This window comes from Grampus griseus (assembly GCF_964374135.1).
Source record: "Grampus griseus genome assembly, chromosome: 1".
In the NCBI taxonomy this organism is placed as follows: Eukaryota; Metazoa; Chordata; class Mammalia; order Artiodactyla; family Delphinidae; genus Grampus; species Grampus griseus.
In genome coordinates, this window is record NC_139017.1 from 134,921,171 (window position 1) to 134,937,767 (window position 16,597).

Below are 16,597 nucleotides of genomic sequence, written 5' to 3' on the forward strand. Positions count from 1 at the left end.
GTGTTACTGTTGATTTCCCCTTTTATGGATGTTAGCATTTGCCTTGTGTATTGAGGTGCTCCTATGTTGAGTGCATAAATATCTACAATTGTTATATCTTCTTCTTGGATTGATTCCTTGATCATTAGGTAGTGTCCTTCTTTGTCTCTTGTAATAGTCTTTATTTTAAAGTCTATTTTGTCTGAAATGAGAATTGCTACTCCAGCTTTCTTTTGATTTCCATTTGCATGCAATATCTTTTTCCATCCCCTCTCTTTCGATCTGTATGTGTCCCTAGGTCTGAAGTGCATCTCTTGCAGGCAGCATATATACAGGTTTTGTTTTTGTATCCATTCAGCCAATCTATGTCTTTTGGTTGAAGCGCTTATTCCATTTACATTTAAGGTAGTTATAGATATGTATGTTCCTATTACCATTTTCTTAATTGTTTTGGGTTTGTTATTGTAGGTGTTTTCCTTCTCTTGTGTTTCCTGCCTAGAGAAGTTCCTTTAGTGTTTGTTGTAGATCTGGTTTGGTAGTGCTGAATTCTCTTAGCTTTTGCTTGTCTTTAAAGGTTTAAATTTCCCCATCGAATCTGAATGAGATCATTGCTGGGAAGAGAAATCTTAGTTGTAGGTTTTTCCCTTTCATCACTTTAAATATGCCCTTCCACTCCCTTCTGGCTTGCAGAGTTTCTGCTGAAAGATGAGCTGTTAACCTTATGGGGAATCCCTTGTATGTTATTTGTTTTTCCCTTGCTGCTTTTAATATTTTTTCTTTGTATTTAATTTTTGATAGTTTGATTAATATGTGTCTTGGCATGTTTCTCCTTGGATTAATCCTGTATGGGACTCTCTGTGCTTACTGGACTTGATTGACTATTTCCTTTCCCATATTAGTGAAGTTATCAACTATAATCTCTTCAAATATTTTCTCAGTCCCTTTTTTTTCTCTTCTTCTTCTGGGATCCCTATAATTCGAATGTTGGTGCAGTTAATGTTGTCCCAGACGTCTCTGAGACTGTCCTCAATTCTTTTCATTCTTTTTTCTTTATTCTGCTCTGCAATAGTTACTTCCACTATTTTATCTTCAGGTCATTTATCTGTTCTTCTGCCTCAGTTATTCTGCTATTTATTCCTTCTAAAGAATTTTTAATTTCATTTATTGTGTTGTTCATCATTGTTTGTTTGCTCTTTAGTTCTTCTAGGTCCTTGTTAAATGTTTCTTGTATTTTCTCCATTCTATTTCCAAGATTTTGGATCATCCTTACTATCATTAGTCTAAATTCTTTTTCAGGTATACTGCCTATTTCCTCTTCATTTGTTTGGTCTGGTGGGTTTTTACCTTGCTCCTTCATCTGCTGTGTGTTTCTCTGTCTTCTCATTTTGCTTAACTTACTGTGTTTGGGGTCTCCTTTTCCCAGCCTGCAGGTTCGTAGTTCCCATTGAGTTTGGTGTGTTCCCCTTGTGGCTAAGGTTCATTCAGTGGGTTGTGTAGGCTTCCTGGGAGAAGGGACTGGTGCCTGTGTTCTGGTGGATGAGGCTGGATCTTGTCTTTCTGGTGGGCAGGACCACATCCGGTGGAGTGTTTTCAGCTGTCTGTGACCTTTTTATGATTTTAGGCAGCCTCTCTGCTAACGGGTGGGGTTGTATTCCTGTCTTGCTAGTTGTTTGGCATGGGGCGTCCAGCACTGTAGCTTGCTGGTCGTCGAGTGGAGCTGGGTCTTAGTGTTGAGAAGGAGATCTCTGGAAAAGCTTTGGCCGTTTGATATTACGTGGAGCTGGGAGGTCTCTGGTGAACCAATGTCCTGAACTCGGGTCTCTCACCTCAGAGGCACAGGCCTGACAACTGGCCGGAGCACCAAGACCATGTCAGCCACACAGCTCAGAAGAAAAGGGAAAAAGAAAGGAAGAAAGGAAGGAAGGAAGGAAGAAGAAAAGAGAAATAAAATAAATTTATTAAAATAAAAAATTATTAAAAATTAAAAAATTTAAAAGTAATAAAAAAAGAAAGAAAGAAGAGAGCAACCAAACCAAAAATCAAATCCACCAATGATAACAAGTGCTAAAAACTATACTAAACAAACAAACAAAAAAAAACCGGACAGCCAGAACCCTAGGACAAATGGTAAAAGCAAAGGTATGCAAACAAAATCACACAAGGAAGCATACACATACACACTCACAGAGAAAAAGGAAATATATATATATATATATAAAAAATAAGGAAGGGTGCAACCAAATCAATAAGCCTGCCAATGATAATAAGCTCTAAATACTGAAGTAAGATAAACATAAAGCCAGAAACAAACTAGATGCAGAAAGCAAACCCCAAGTCTACAGTTGCTCCCCACGTCCACTGCCTCAATTTTGGGATGATCCGTTGTCTATCCAGGTATTCCACAGCTGCAGGGTACATCACGTTGATTGTGGAGATTTAATCCGCTGCTCCTGAGGCTGCTGGGAGAAATTTCCCTTTCTCTTCTTTGTTCACACAGCTCCTGGGGTTCAGCTTTGGATCTGGCCCTGCCTTTGCGTGTAGGTCACCTGAGGGCATCTGTTCTTCGCTCAGACAGGACGGGGCTAAAAGAGCAGCTGATTCGGGGGCTGTGGCTCACTCAGGCCGGGGGGAGGGAGGGGTACAGAGTGCGGGGCGAGCCTGCGGCGGCAGAGGCCGGCGTGACGTTGCACCAGCCTGAGGCGCGCCATGCATTCTCCCGGGGAAGTTGTCCCTGGATCACGGGACCCTGGCAGTGGCGGGCTGCACAGGCTCCCGGGAGGGGAGGTGTGGAGAGTGACCTGTACTCGCACACAGGCTTCTTGGTGGCGGCAGCAGCAGCCTTAGCGTCTCATGCCCGTCTCTGGGGTCCGTGCTGATAGCCGCAGCTCGCGCCCATCTGTGGAGCTCCTTTAAGCAGCGCTCTTAATCCCCTCTCCTCGCACACCCCGAAACAATGGCCTGTTGTCTCTTTGGCAGCTCCAGACTTTTTCCCGGACTCCCTCCCAGCTAGCCGTGGCGCACTAGCCCCCTTCAGGCTGTGTTCACACAGCCAACCCCAGTCCTCTCCCTGCGAACCGACCTCCGAAGCCGGAGCCTCAGCTCCCAGCCCCGCCCGCCCCGCCCGGTGAGCAGACAAGCCTCTCGGGCTGGTGAGTGCCGGTCGGCACCCATCCTCTGTGCAGGAATCTCTCCACTTTGCCCTCTGCACCCCTGTTGCTGTGCTCTCCTCCATGGCTCCGAAGTTTCCACCCCGCCACCCTGCCGTCTCCACCCACGAAGGGGCTTCCTAGTGTGTGGAAACCTTTCCTCCTTCACAGCTCCCTCCCATGGTGCAGGTCCCATCCCTATCCTTTTGTCTCTGTTTATTCTTTTTTCTTTTGCCCTACCCAGGTACGTGGGGGGTTTCTTGCCTTTTGGGAAGTCTGAGGTCTTCTGCCAGCGTTCAGTAGGTGTTCTGTAGGAGGTGGTCCACATGTAGATGTATTTCTGATGTATTTGTGGGGAGGAAGGTGATCGGGTCTTACTCCTCCGCCATCTTGAAGGTCTCCTAGCTCGATCTTCAAAACTGCCCTATGTAAGAAATACTTTTATCATACATAGTTTACAAATGAGGAAACTGAGGCACAGAGAAGTCTGGCTCCTCATCCAAGATGATAAATTAATAGGAATGGGGATAGCATTCAAGCCCAGACAATCTGGATCTAGCATACCATTCTCTGTACTATTCAATATTGCCATCTCTTTGATCCAACTTTTATTGTCTCAGTAACTTCCCCCCAGAAGCATTAACTTCATACTGATGTAGTTGATCTGCTGATGTCCAAATTGTTTGGAAGTTCAAATTATTCTTTTAGTCAGTGCACATTTATTGAACACCAGCTATGTGCCAGACACTATTTTAGGCTCTAGACATACATCAGTTTTACTGATTCCATGGAGTTTACATTCTAGTTTTGGGGAAACGACAGTAGGCAAAAACAACAAGGAAAATAAATGTAGATCTTTATTAGGTCAAATGGTCATACGTTTGATGGAGAAAAGCCAAGAAAGGAAGAAGATAGGGAATGACAGTCGTGGCTGTTGGGAAAGGCCTCATTGAGAGAGTGACGTTGTATTAGGACTTGAAGGTAGGAATGGGGTGGGACATGCATAATCTGAGGGGAGAGACAGTCAGGCACAAATAAGAACAAGTATGAAAGTTCCAGGGCAGGACTGTGGGAGGGTTGAGGAACAGCAAGTATGCCAATATGGCAGGAGTGAAGTGAGAGCTTCACTGGTAACAAGACAGAAAAATAATCATAGAGTTTATAGTCAGACAAACCAGTGCTTACACCTGAGCTCAGCCACTGGTTGTGTCACCTTTGCAAGTCATGAATGCTTTGAGCTTTAGTTTTCTCATCTGCAAAGTGGGAATACCATGTTGCTGTCAGGAACAAATGAGAAAGTATAGCAAGCCTGGCACAGAAATGGGAGACGCAGCCCTGGTCTGTCCTGTCTTTGTGGGTGTTCCCAGGTCGTTCCCACAGACAGCCCCCATTTTGCCATCTACAAAGATGGGTCGCACCCCAGGAGGCAGGAGCCCACAGGCTCCATTGTCTCATGACGCAATCCAATAACCATGCCCCAGGCACAAACTGGGCATCTCATTTACCTCCTCATTTCCTTCCGACAGTCCACAGCGCCTGGGGTCCAGGCAGTGCTTGCAGCAAGATTGTGCCACGGGCTGCCAAGCAAAGAATGCCTTGAGCTGTTACAAACAAACAAAGAAAAGCAGTTTCCAAGATGTAGGCCTTTTGTTCATGTGAACAGGGACATGAACAAACACCGGCATGTTTCAATTTGAAATAGCTTCTGGAGTAATGGCTGGCAGTGTGCTCCCTAATTACATAATGTACGTCTTCTTTGGCAGTGACCTTGGTATTGTCTTTGGTGTGAAAAGCATCCAGGCTGGGACTCCACACACTTCGCCCACTTAGCTGTTTTGCGTACCTCCTTCTTGGAGCCTTCCAACTGAATTTCTTTCTTTTGCTCCTTTCCTTCCTGGCTGTTAATATGTATTATTAGGTTCAGAAAGCGTTCGATCAACTTGTGGATGACAGATTTCTTTGTTCCACAAATATTTCTTACACACCAGTTCTGTTCCTAGTGGGGTTCTAGATCCTGCGGATGTTCAGAGCTGCTCTCAGAAAGGTTGGGAGGGACAGCTATGTAAGAAATTACAGTGCAAGGAAGTGTAAGCTGTAGCTCAGTGCTGAAGAAAATGACCTTTGCAATTAGACAGACTTGGGTTTGAATCTCTGGTTCTGCCTTAGTTTGTGACCTTGGACAAGTTGCTTAAATTCTCTGGGACTCAGTTTTATCATCTGTATAATGGAGGGCATATTTCCTATCTCCGAGTGAGGTTGTATATTTTGAGTTAGACAATATTTTTAAAACGCTTGGCACTGCATGTGGAGTGATGCTCGATAAACAGGAGTGATTGTTATTATTACTAGTGCTGTGATAGAGGTGGGGACAGAAAGCATGAAGGCACAGAAGGAGGAGTGGCCACCTCCCAGAGGAATAGAAACACAGAGGAGGTGCTTTTTAGGATGAATCTGGATGACAAAAGTAGCTTTGCCAAGCAGACAAAGAAAAGAGAGGTATCCCAAATGGCTGGGTGGAGGTCTGGAGATGAGAACGTGTCATCAGTTCATTTAACAAATATTTATTGAGCTGCTACCATGTGCTAAGCATTAGACTAAGTGTTAGGACTCTACAATGATTATGGCAAAGTCTTGTCCTCATGGAACTTACATTTGTCAATGAAAGACAGGCCACAAACTAGAAAAAAAATGAGGTAATTAATAAACAATGAATAACTTGTTGTGATAATGTCTATGAAGGAAATAAACAGAGGAATATCAAATAGAACACTTGCACGTTATGGTATTATTCTAGCGAAGGTGGTCATGGAAGGGGGTCTCTGAAAAAGGGACAATTAAGCTGAGCCCTAAAGGATAGAATGAGGCAGCCACAGAAAGAGTTGAAGGGCATTTCAGGCAGAGGAAACAGCAAATTCAAAGACCCAGAGGTAGGAGGGGGCTTGCTGGGTTTAATCAACTGCAAGAAGGTCCTTGTGGATGAAACATCATGGGCTGGAAGAGTGGCATTTGTTGGGGCCTGGGAGGTAGGCAGAAGCTTGTTTTTATTTTGTTTTTGCTTTTGTTTTTGTTTTTACCAGTGGTAAGCAATGGGAAGGGTTTCCAGCATGGAAGGGACACAATCAGATTTATATTTATTTGGTGGGCTTTCTGGCTGCCATGTGGAACATAGGTTTTGGGGGAGTAGAGTTATGTAGAAAACCAGTTAGGGAGTATTGCAGTCATCCATGGTTTTTGTCTTGCTTTTAAGAGGGGAGACAGGAGAGCCTGTTTGCTAGGCAATGGTGATGAACTAGTAGAATGGGAGGTTAATGATGCCAGAGGAAAAGTTTAGGTCTGAAGGTTGTTACAAGCAGTTGAACTAGGTTGGCTAGTGGAGTTGAAGTGGAGATAGATTTGGGAAGTTCAACCAATAGAGTTTTATTAGATTGGCGCAGAGAGAGTGTGAAAAAAGGGAGAAATCAAGCGTGACTCCAAGGGGTTTTCTTAAGCAAAAAGGTGCCATTTGCTGAGATGAGGAAGACTTGGAGAAGGACTGGCTTGGGTGGCTATGAGGAGCTTCACTGAAGACATATTACATTTGAGACATCTAGTAGAAAACTCGGTGATATCTAGAGCTCAGGATATTATTCTGTGCTGGAGATAGAAACTTGGGGGTCACTAGCATTTAGATGGTACTTACAGCCGTGATGAGCTCACTCAGGGAGAATGTGTGGATAGAGAAGATACAGGAGCCCCAGGATTTGGGAGAGGAAGCGGAGGAACCAGCCAAGGAGATGAAGAAGGAGAGGCCAGTGAAGTTAGATGGAAACCACCAGGGGTGCTGAAACTGTGTAAGCCAAGAGAGGAGAGCAATTCAAGGAGGCAGTGGTCAGGTCTGGAATCCCACCCACAGGTAAAATGAGTATAGAGAGGTGTCCATTGGACTTGGCAACATGGAGGGTACTGCTGGCCTTGAGAGTGGTGAAGGAGGCCAATTGGAATGGGCTAGAAATATGAATGGGAAAGGGAACTTCACTTGCATCTTTAGGGCTTTCGTTGTTTTTGCTTTTAAATGGGAGATATGAGAGCATGTTTGGTGGATGACTAATGATGCAAAGGAGAGAGAATATGTGTAAAAGACAAAAGTCCTTGGCAAGGGAGAAGGGAGGGGCCTCAGAGGTGGGTGGGGGGGTCTGGCTCTGATACGTGTAGGGACACTGCACCCATGGGAGCAGGAGGAAAGGCACAGAGCACAGGTGCAGAGAGTTGAGAGGGCGTTTGTAGCGCTGAGGTTGGAATGTGACAGAATGCTATGGTAGCATCTATTTGCAGTGAAGTATGAGGTGAGGTCATTAGCTAAGAAGGTGAGGGTGTGAGTAGGGACTCTGGGAGGCGTGAGGAGAATGAAAAGGTATGGAATGGCTGTCTCCAAGAATGGGAAAGTCAATGTGCTGGGGAAGGAGTGAGTAGAGTTGGGACTAGGTCACACATCTCTGACTCCTGATCTAGAATGGGTGCTACTCTCCCAGCTCTCTTCTCATTCACCTCAGAATTTCACTGAGTTCCACGTGTGGTCCTTTGACGTTGTAGACCCACAATAAATGTTTGCTGAGTGCACTGTAGAGGGGATGGCAGTGCTGTTTTAAGGAAAAAGAGGAAGGAAAGTAAGACTCATTGAGCATGTGTTATAGGTTAAGCACTTCATCTCTAGTATCCTAGAAGGAGGTCTTAGCGATGAGAAAACTGAGGATCAAAGAAGTTAAATAATACATTCACAAGCACTCGATATGTGTGTGTGTGTGTTTTGTATTTGTATCTACATATATAAATGTATATGTACACATGTGAACATACATGCACACAGACACACATGCACAATGCCCATGTACACACACACACATTTATTTCCTAATAAGATTCTGTCTCTGCCTCAAGGAATTTATAATCTAGGAATCTAACCAAAGAAAGAAATTTTATACATAAATTAATAGAGCAGGGGTCAGCAAAGTACAGTCTATGGGTCACATCCAGCCCACCATCTGCCTGGTTTTTATAAATAAAGTTTTATTGCAACACAACCATGATCATTTGTTTCCATATTGTTTTTGGCTGCTTCTGCACTACACCTGCAGAACTGAATGGTTTCAACAGTGTTTATATGTCCCACAAAGCCTAAAATGTTTATCTGGCCCTTTATAGAAAAGAGTTTGCCAACCCATAAGATCAAGTACAGGGAAAAAGGTGCTAAGATTGAGAACATGCAACCATTTCTTTTGGAAGTGATCAAGAACTGCTTCAAGAAAGCAATGGCCCTTGATTTCCCCCTTAGCAGATTCGCTCCTTCCTTCCACAAAGATTTTTTAGCATCTCCTATGTGCCAGGCACTATTCTAGGTGCTGAGGATACAACACTGAACAACAGGGATAAACGTCCCTGCTCTCATGAGCCATGCATTCCTGTGGGTGGGTAGGATTTTGAGAGATAGGGTTAGAAGGAAAGTCACTGCTGTTGAAGCAGAACTGGAGCAAAGGGCACCATGGTTGGAATGTTCAGAGAAATTTTCAGAAATATAAAGTGGTCCAGATTGAAAGTGCCAGTGGGCAGGAATGAAGGGCCACAATGTAAAACAGTGATTCTCAAAGTGTGGTTCTCAGACCATCAGTAGAATCAGACAGGGAGCTTGTTAAAAATACGTGTTCTTGTGTCACAGTCCGGACCTAGTGAATCCTAATATCTAGGGGTAGGACACAGGGATCTACATATTTAACAAGTTCTTCAGAGGATTCTTGGGTTCACTATATTTTTGAATCATTGTGGTAGAAGTTCATTGAAATCAGACTCAGGAGCGTGTGTGTGTGTGTGTGTGTGTGTGTGTGTGTGTGTGTGTTGGAGTAGGTTATCAACAGAGAGAAGGAGGTAGGAAAGAGATAAAGGCCCCTCCCATTTAAGACAACTTAGAATCTTCCACTGGAGTTCAGATATCTCTGAGCACATCTTGGAAACCAGTGGATAAGGTCACTTGTAGATGCGGAAGCCCGTTACAAAAGAGACCATGAAGCTTCCCGGAGGAGAGCTGAACCTCGAGGACAGAAGGAAAGAGAAGGACTTAGTTGCTGCAGACCCCCACTTGCCAGAGGGAAAGAACGATGCTGAGTACATCGTGAGGACAGCTGCCAGATTTATCTCATAACTCAAGCCCTCATGCTTTTATTTTCAAGACAGGCTGATAGAGAGCCAGCTCACTGAAAGTGTCCACCACATCCGCCATTACTGTCCTTGAGAGGTTCATAGTTGAGGTGGAAACATAGAACATGCACTAAAATGGTAAACATAAAAGGCAAAATTAGCAGGACAGGTAATTAGGTGGGGCTGGGTGGCCAGAAGTAACCTTGTGGGTTAGGTGGGCTTACCTTTAACGGCAAACAGAGAGGAATGAGTAAGCCTATCCAAAAAGCAAAATTCACTTGAGCAGAGAGGCTCATAATCAGAGACAGCACAGGCATGCGGTAATAAGTGGATCAATTTGGCCGGAACACAAAATTCATGTAGGGCAGTAATAGGAGATAAGTCTGGAAAGGTTGTTTAGGGCCAGATGGGGAAGGGCCTTGAATGCCAAGATAAGGATTTTGGCATTTATCCTGGAGGCAGTGGGGAGCCATTTAACTGTTTTAGCAGTGGGGATACAGGCTTAGAGCTGTGCTTTAGGGAAATTAAACCAGTGGGGGGATGGAAGATAGGTTATGGACGGGAAATCCTGGAGGTGAGGAGACTAATTAGGAGATCATTGAAAGGATCCAGGTGAGAAATAATGAGGACCTTGGATTAACTAGAAAGGAGGGGAAGCAGGAGTTTGCGATTGAACAGAGAAAGGGAGTGTGCCCAGGGGAAGAGTCCAAGGCCCCTCTAAACTTCCCATCTGGATAATGGTGGTGACATGGGTGCAATGTATAGAAACTGGGAGAACAGGGATAGACAAGTGGGAAAATTGTGGAGCCTGTAGGTTTGAAATGCAAGAGGGCCAGCAGAGCAGGTAGTTAAAAAGGTAGGAATTCCAGGGGGAGGCCAATGGGGGTGGGATGGGCATGGGCGGGAGTTCCCTGCCCTAGTGGTTGACTATAAGACCATTGATTGGACTCAACGTGGTAAATCAATTGGACGTTGTTATTCTTTCTCTACACACACACACACACACACACACGCACACACACACACACATACACACACGGAGAGAAAGAGTCATACGCTGACTCAATAAATATATACTGGGAAGAAAATCTTTGGTTGTATGTATGTATAGAGACTAGTTTTGTTGGCTTCATTCCATGAGGTAAAACTCATGCCAGAAGCCCAGAAAACATAAAAGGGGGGAAAATACACTGATGATAAAACAGTGTGAGTCCACCAGGGAAGAATAATCAAAACTTACTAGAAACTAATTTCTTTTTCCAAGTTTCATTTTTAAAGACTTAAAAGAGACCGATCAATGCTCCAATAGAAAGAGTATAAATGAAGTAGGATATTGATGCAAAATGTTCCCACTTTCTTGCATTTTTTTCTCTTATTTTATTTCTTAACAATGCAATGCAAAGTCAAACAATTTCAGCAGCCCTGCTGTGCTCGGGAGGATTCTGGCACATCAAGAAAGACTTCCCCTAAGCCAAAGTTACCAAGCCAAAAATGCAGTGAAAGTCTTCTCTAAGGAAAAGTAGAGTGGAAAATGAAATGTTGTTCCAAAACTTATTTCTTAGAGTGGATAAGGAAGTTGTTTAAGAAATTAAGTAGTCGTTCCTAAAGTAAAAACATCGAAATAAGAATATTAGTTAGTCAAGAAACCTAGACGTGCAAGAATTATGGAAGGAAATCAAAAGTATTGAGCATCTATGCTATGCTAATCACTAACACTCTCATCCTCGTCTTGCATGATGACACCCACTGCCTTCTCTGACCACTTGCACTCCTCAGGAAGAATCCTTCTTTTCCTAGAGTCTCGATACCATGTCATCAAATGATCATGAAGTTTGGAGGCAGATACTCCCAGGCTTGAATCCTGGTTCTGAGATTTATTAGCTGTGTGACCTTAGGCAAATCTCTTAGTTTCTTTGAGACTCAATATTCTCATCTGTTGCTGCAAGAATTAAATTAGCTAATGAGCGAAATATATCTTGCAGAGTGTCTGGCATGTAATAGACACTTCTTAAAAAATAAAATTATTTTAGGATATTTTTATATTTATAGAAAGATTGTACAGAGTTCCCATATAACCCACACCCAGTTTGTTCTACCATTATCGTCTTATAGTAGTATGGTATATTTGTCACAATCAATGAACCAATTAATACATTAGCATTAACAAAGTCCATACTTTACTTAGATATCCCTAGTTTTTACCTCATGTCCTTTTTCTCCTCCAGAATCCTGTCCAGGATGTTATGTAACATTTAGTCCTCGGGTCTCCTTAGGATCCTCTTGGCAGTGACAGTTTCCTCAGACTTGCCATGGTTTTGATGACTTGAGCAGTTTTGAGGAATACTCATCAGGTATTTTGTAGAATGTTTCTCAGTCCCTCAATTAGGTTTTGTCTGATGTTTTCCTCACGGTTAGACTCAAGTTATAGGTTTTGGGGAGGAACCCCACAAAGGTGACATACCATTTTCATTACATCCCATCAAAGGTATGTATTATCAAGACTTATCCAGATTGATGTCGGCCATGATCACCTGGCCGAGATGGTGTTTGCCTGGCTTCTCCACTTTGAAGTCATTCCTGTTTGCTCCTTTTCTATACTGTACGAAATCACCAGGCCCCGCCCAGACTCAAGGAGTATGGAGTTTTGCTCCACCTCTTTGAGGGCAAAGTATTTACAGAAATAATTTGAAATTCTTCTGCACAAGAGATTTCTCTATTCTCTCTCATTTATTTATATATTGTCACTTATTTATATCAGTATGGACTCATGGATAGTTATTTTATATTTTGTGTTAAAAATCTAATACTCTTTTATTTATTTTGTTGCTCAGATTTTTTTTTTTTTTTTTTTGACCAATAGAACGTCTTTCAGTTGGCTTTCATGTCCTTTCGATACCCCATCATGGCATGTGTTTTGCTTTGTTTTGTTTTGTCACTTCCTTACGTTCTGGTGCTATAAGATGCTTTGGGCTCATCTTGTATATTGCTTGCCCCAGACCAAAATCAGCTATTCCTCCAAGGAATCCTGGTTCCTTGTGTTGAAATGGACAATTTTAAAATTGTTTTCTTATTTTAAGGACACGCAGTGGAGATGCTAAGAATTCATTATGAAATTGTTAAACAATGTTGACAGTATAGACAATTTGGTGCCTCAAAATCAGCAAATATTTACTTTAGTGCCTCCTATGTGCCAGATATGGTACAGGTTTCTGAAAATATTAAGATGATACCAAACAGTTACTGAGTGCTTCCCATGAGTACTGCTGCTGTATACGCTATTCTAAGCACTTTACATATGCTAAGTCGTTTAACCCTTATAATAATCCTACAAAGTGTAGGTCCCAATATCATTCTCGCTTCATGGACAGCAATGACAGGATTCCTTTGCTATCCCGGGGCTCACCTTCTGGTAGATGAAATAGATAAGCAGAGGGTATTAAGAGCAGGAAAGAGGGGTACCCAATTCAGCTGTGGGATTGAGGAGAACCTCCTGGATGAGGTGACACCTGAGCTGAGTCCTGGTGGCTGGAAGGGAATTATGAGTAGAATTTGTGGTAACCCGGAGTAAACACACCAGGAAGAGAAATAAGGCCATGTGAGAAGGGTGGTAAGCAGTCAGCCAGACATTGCCAGGCAGGGAATGAGTAGTGTGGGACTAACAACCAAGACAAAGGACTCAGTCTTAGAGTGTCTTGTATATTCTGTTAGGTTGATGGACTTCCTTGTAAATGATAGGAAAGAGGGAGTGACATGGTAAGGTCAGAGTTACAGATGGGTCATTTTGACATAGTGCAGATGACAGGTGGGAGGGATGAGACAAGAAGCAAAATGACTCATTAGGAGGGAACAGCAAAGGTCCAGGGGAGAGATTTTAGGGGCCACACCAGGGCAGTGTCAGTTCAGATAAGAGAAATGAGTACATATTAAATTGGCAGGACCTGGAGACTGAGAAACAATATGGCTCTTGCATTTCTTTTCTTTCTAGAATGTACAGTCTGAATCCCGGGGCAATAAAAGACAAGGGATCCAAGGAGAGTGCCCTAAGGAGAAGTTCAGGAATTTGACTAGAGCATCCTATGTTGTCAATCTCGAGAATCTGAGTTTGTCAGAAAAGGAGCAAAGAGAGAAGAATCTTAACATTCTTGTATCATGATAGTAGCATTTATCTGTTATCAAATGCAATTATTATTATATTAGAATGAGTATGTGATTTGGAACCAACCAAGAAACTCTACCAAGGTTGCATTCTAACTCTTCTTCCTAGCTGGTCTATCTTGTCTAAGTCTCCATAAGGCTTAATTTCCTCATCTGCAAATTGGGAAACATAATAATACCTACATCCTATAGCAACAAGGACAAGAGTTAATGCATGTAATGCTCTTGACACATAGACAAGTGCCACGTATTGTTACTAGTTTAAAATTGTCCAGGATTTACTGTTTACTTTCTCATAAATTTCACTTAATCTTTCGTCTACCTTTTGAGGGTAAATTTTTGCATTCCCTCTTCTAAAATTCCTTCATAGCAAGGAATTTAGACACAAAGAAGTGAGAGGATTTTTCCAAAATTAAAGAACTTCTAGAGTAGGTTTGCAGACTCTTAAGACCAGGATTTTCTCCACTACGTTTTCATCTGACAGAGACTTGCTGAATATGAAGCCAGTTTTTGCTCTATTACATTGTTTATTCATTCAATGAATATTTATTTAAAGTGCTATTCTATGGCTAACATTGTTCTATGATCAGGATATAGCAGGAACCAGATAGATAAAATCCCAGACTTAGCATGCTAGATGTAGAGATGTGCAAATAAACAGACAGATAGAAAACCTGACATCAAAGAAAGGCTAAGTGCTATGAAAGAAACCAAACTAGAATATGCCTCCTAACCTGAAACATATTCTTTATTGATCCCTCTTTAACTATTTTGCCCAGATTAAATTTTCCACAAGTGACTGTCCTACCCAGCGAGCTTCTTTCATTTCCATGTTTCCCACTGACACTGCAGAGAAGAGCTGTGAGAGAAGGAGGTTCTGCAGGACAGTATAAATGTTGACAGTGATCTTTCCTAAAAACACTAGCAAAGGTTCTGCCTCAATTTGGGACCCACTATTTTAACAAGCATTTATGATTGTTGGCTTGAATAAAGGGAGGAAGCTGAAATAAAACTAAAAAGAACAGACTAGGAGAAAACACAAGTTCAAAGATATAACTGATTTAATCATTAGTAGCCCTTGAAATGTTTGGTATCTTTTCTCCAGCCATTTTCTCTGTTACTTAATGAGAGCCCATGATATATAAAATTTTTCATACTTCTTTTTACTAAACATTGTAACACAAGCACATTCCCAGACCACCAAAAACTCTCTGCCAAAATAACTTGTAATATCTGCATGATATTCCATCATGTGACTATAGCATAATTTATTTAACCATTCCAATATTGTTTATTATTTCCATTTTTTTGGTGTATCAAGTATGCCTCACTTTGAGTGTCTCATCCTAAAACTTAAATGCCCTAAAACAACATTTCTTTATTATTTCTCATGTTTCTGTTGGGTGGCTGGGTGGATTCTACTGGTTTGCCTTGGACTCACTCAAGCAGCTGCTATCAGCTAGAGGGTCAGCTGAGCGTGAAGGTCCAAGATGACCATATTCCTATGCCTGGCAGTCGATGCTGGCAGAGCACTGGGGTGCCTCTCTTCTCCTCAATGCCTTTTATCCTCTTGTAAGCTAGACTGGCTTTCCTACATGGAGATGTCAGGGTGGCATGACAAGAGGGCCAACGAAACTCCAAGACCTCTTGAGGTCTAAAAACCAGTGAAACTCTACTTGCATCACATTCTTTTGGTCAAGACAAGTCAAAAAAAAAAAACAGTCAAAAATCAGGGGATAGAAAAATAGTTTCTACCTCTGGATAGCAGGAGTGTTGAAGTCACCTTGTGAGGGAACACGTATTGCCAGGATGTAGGGGATTAATGGCTGTTAGTCTTACAGGAGATCACTACACAACCAGCAGCAGTGAACAATTATATAAGCTAAGCTTTATGTTTTAGAGTCTAAAATATTATTTCCTTTGACTTAACCCCTAGATTTTGAGTTATTAGGAGACAAGATAAGATGAATTTTTAAGGCTCTTCATACAAAGGCTACTGCTTTCCAGAATGTACTTAGACAACCCTTCACCATCTCTACTTTCTAAGAGAGAAGAAATCCAATTGGTCAACCCCCAAATTTAAAAAAAAATGTTATTTATAATGTTCCATCAGAATTAAAAGCAGGATTATTTTCTAAAGGAATAAACCAGCTCAGTGGCAACGAGCTAGATTTTTCTGTGTTTGATTACGGATAACGTTCTCCTTGGCAGAAATGAAATCTTGGGTAAGGAGCTAGAGGCAGACCAGATTTCCGATCCATCTACCAAACAAATCCCTTGTGATCTGAATGTATGAATTTGTTGAGATTTCCTGATGGCTAACAATATGCCTTCATGTTAGCAATGACAAAAAACTAACAGCTGGGCATGGTATTTTTAAAAGGCCTCTTTTTCATGTAATTGAATTCTTCAATCTTGCACTGCATTCATTGAGAAGAACTCTCGGGATAAATTTCTTTGAAATCTCTGCCACTGATTTTATTTTCTGATATGTTGACCTCCTTCATCACGAGACATGTTGCAAGATTGGCAGGCTTCGTCTTCCGTGCACCAGATACAGTGAGAGCCATGTTAAGGCTCCTGCCATTGAAAGGTATTCAGTGTGGATGCTAATGAAGAATTTTAAAGTGATCTAGTCTGGTTGGTTCCCCTTTTTCTCCTTTCTCTGGAAGGAGGAGCAATAACATCTCCTTAGCGAAGAGAACTGAAAAAATAATGACCACATCTCTCCTTCAGAACTTAGTCTAGTTTTCAGCTCACTCTGTGTGTTTTATTTTGAGAAGCAAACCATAAATCTGTATCAAGAATAGTGGTGATTATTATTTCTCTTATTAAAGAATGGATAAATGTTTTTATTGGTAATTGTCCTGCCTAAATGTTCTCCACATGCATCAGTTTATACAATGTACTTAGTTATCATTTATCAGGCATCCAAAATGTGAAAAATACCTAGCCAGCCATTGACAATGCAGATATGAATTAGTTACGGCCCCTTCCTTCAAAACAGTTCACAGTCAAATATAAAGGGTGGACGTGAACCAAATTGACCCAGGTAAGCCTAAAACCTCACCTAAAAAAAGTGCTCAAAATAAGAATGCATGAAAGAGAAAATGTCTTCCGTCCAACCAGGAAACAAAATGATAAGTATGTTC